The sequence below is a fragment of the Egretta garzetta genome, unplaced genomic scaffold, assembly GCF_000687185.1.
Source record: "Egretta garzetta isolate BGI_Z169 unplaced genomic scaffold, ASM68718v1 scaffold860, whole genome shotgun sequence".
Lineage (NCBI taxonomy): Eukaryota > Metazoa > Chordata > Aves > Pelecaniformes > Ardeidae > Egretta > Egretta garzetta.
Genome location: NW_009258286.1, coordinates 35,160 through 38,599, shown reverse-complemented (window position 1 = coordinate 38,599; position 3,440 = coordinate 35,160).

Sequence of the window (3,440 nt, the reverse complement as noted above, 5' to 3'; positions counted from 1 at the left end):
GTCGCAGGGGTAAGGTGCGCTCTCGCAGCCTGACAGCCGGCAGCTGAGCATGAGGAGATAAAAAGTGGATGTCATGTGCCTCAGCTTCAGGATCCCATTCAGGTGTAACTCGTGTCACGAATGAGTGAAATGCACCTCACTCAAAAGAGAGAAGAAACAATATGATGCTTTGAGGTCAAATAGTTTGAACAGAGTTCAATTAAATAAATGGAATTAAACAATGTTTAACATGGGTTTTCCCAGTTTCAGTAAGTTTGATGGCAAAGTTCACCTTACTAATTACTGCATGGATGGAACATACAAAGGAGAACTGAGTTAGAATGGAGTTAGAGTGATTCAGACAGAAACTGGAGATGCAAAGGGTAAGGAAGACGCTCCCATTGAGTCAAGAGGTTCACATTGGACCTATTTACCTATTAAACTCCCTATGGAGCCTAGGTGCAGCTGGGTCCAATCTTAGTCTCAGATTGGGACAATGGTTTATGTCTAATTAAATTGTTTATACAAATTTTACAATAAATAATATTGAGTAGCTACATGGATTAGTAATGCTTCATTAATATCAACTCATCATGAAATGTAGCATGAAACTACCATACGAGAAGGTTATGCACAATATTGGCAGCCTACCAGCGATCTGCTGTTTGTAGAGCATCTCCCTGCCTTGAGGAGTAACTTTAAGAGGTGCCCCAGCTCCAGGGCAGATCGCCATGCAGCCACGCTGCCTAGCAGGGAGAGCTCAGAGAAGGCTCACTCAGGCTGTCATGCTTATGGGATAAAGCGGTTGGCTTGTAGGCAAATCATAAGCGAATGAAAAGGTAGGCAGAAGACTCCTTGTACTGACAACTGTCTTTGTTCTTTGATAAATGAGCCCTGGAATTGCTAGCCACTATTCATTTGTCAATCCCATGATCGGTGTTCCAAGCTCATACGCATCAATGCTCATGGTGTCACTCTGCTCTTTTGTGGGTTTTCAGAGAATAGATTGAAACACCAGGAGTTCTCAGCCAAGCTATGGCTCAGGTCTTTACCTCTTCTGGAGCCTGCACCAAACAACAACCACTCTGGTCAAGGTGTCAAGCGTATCCATTACGCTCCACCCTGTGACTACAGTCAATCCACTTTGTTGACTGGTAGAGTGGAGGTATGGTTGCCTCATGCCTCTATGTCATAAATATGTGGCGTATTCCAGACGAGTGGTAAGAGTCCCAATATTTGATAAGGTGTTTACCTTAAGTGTCACAGTTAATGCTTGATAGATACCATTTTACACACAGAGTCACTTGACTGTGTACATTTTGCATGCTGGATTGATGCATTTTGTTTCATTTTTTGCCAAACTCTGATCTACAGAATGTTTATAAGCAATAAACATAACAAGGTTAAACCCAAAAAAACTACAGTTGGGTTGATGGGAAAGACAGAGAGAAGCTGAGCTCTCCCTATGCTACAGGACATCATTTGGCCAGGGCGCAGCATAGGCTGCCAAGACAACACTGAACAGGGACAAGTGCAGTTGTCTGGCATACGCCTTGGACAAGCTCTGACACCTCAGGTGTCACCAGGTATTTCATCTGAACAGCCACCTCCTGACCAACACCTTCACTAATAACCACAGGAGCTGAGACAAGGAGCTCACAGGCAGGTGCCCATTTCATGCTCACCTGACCTGAGGCCAGAGGAAACCCACCACCTGTGGGTTTGGGGGAGGGAGAGGAGGGAGTTGAGTCCCCTTCCTATGCTAGCAACAGAAACATGGGACGGCATGCCTCAACTGACTTGGCTGAATCCTATCCCTCAGCAAGAGTAAAAGAAATCCCTGCCTGCCATTGTCTGGGTGTCCCACCTAATAAGAAGACAGAAAGGGTGATTTTTAGACCTAATTATATCATCTCTGACAGGAGAAATTACACTGCTGGAAAGAAGTGTCTCCCCCCAGCTGAGGGAGGGAACATCAGGGATGACTTCAGCCTGTGTCACAGCAGGTTCCTCTGGAGCCCCAGGGACACTGGGAGGGAGCCCCAAGGGGGCAGAGCAAGTGCTGCCTTGGGCTGGTCCTCTGCTGCTGAGCTGGGCTGGGCTCCTGGGATGGAGGGAGCTGATGGCAAGTGGGCAGCACTGCCGAGAGACAGCTCTGCCCGGGAGCAGCTCCTCTGCAAAGCCCAGCAGGGCTGAGGGCACTGCCTGCAGGCACTGAGGGGAGAGGAGCAAGGCAGGGAGAGGCTACAGGCAGCCTGGGGTGGAAGGAGAGAGCTGAGCTTGTTCACAGAAACATCTTCACAGAATTTGACACAGTAAGTCTCTGGCAGCAGCAAGGAAATTCAGCCGAGTAGCCTGGAGGGGTCTTCCAGAGCTGGCACATCCCATGACTGATGTCTGTCTTGGCTTCTCTGGTGTGGAGAAGGAGGGCAAACTTCAGGGTAGGGCTTCCCTGCTGCACCGTCAGAAGGACAGGTCATGACAGTTCATTCCCCCTTCTCCTGGAGATGCCTGCAAAGGTGAGAAGCTGGGTGTGCAGCCAAGGGCTGTCCTTCAGAGCAGGGTCCCTGCACCCCATGGGGCTGTGTGCCGGGGCAGGGACTCTGCTGCCTGCCAGGGTCAGCGCTCAGCCTGCCTGGGGAGCTCCCCACAGCACTGTTGGCAGAAGCTGTGAGTAGAAGTGACCCCTGGAAGGGCAGGACCGGGTCCTGCATGGATCAGGGGTGCCTACAGATCGAGATTACTCCCAGGGAATTTCCAAGGGGGCTTTTCAAGAGGAAGGACAAGGTGGGGATTACATAAGAAGGAAGGAGTCTGTGCTTTGAGTTTTTTTCCTCTTGGTTGGCTGGGTGGGCAGTGGGAGACTGGAATTTATTCCTCTTCTCTGGAGAAGTCATGGAGGCTCCAGTTCACATCTGGACTTGTCTGAGCTTCTCCTGAGCCCCTGCACATATGGAGATGCCAGGAGATGTCTGCAGGGCAGAGCTGAGCACACAGCGCATGGGAAGGAGACTGTGAACATGGACAGGGAGGAGGCTTACAGACAGAGAAACAGCTCCCAGCAGGGACAGCACCAGGCAGCAGAGACATGGGCAGGGAGGGAGCGGGAGCTGCTCCCAGAAACACCACAGGAAACAGGATTCAGGGACCTCCCTGCCATCCTCTGCAGCACTACAACTTCAAGGAGCACGCTCCTGGTCTCTTCTCCCAGCCAGAACAGCCTTTGCCCCCAGGGTCGTGGGGTTTCAGGGTGTAATCTTCCTGGCAGCCTGACCCACAGTGAGGAGAAATGCCTGAGTGCCTAATGGTCTGTCTCTCTCCTCCCTCCCTTGGCAGGAGCACTGGGGCTTTTCTCTGTGTTTCCTCTCCCATCCTTGCTGCCTTTGTCCCCACCTTACCTGGGGGCTCTGGTCACTGCAGTGTGTGGGGCTGGAAATGAGCTGACCCTCACTTAAGGACAC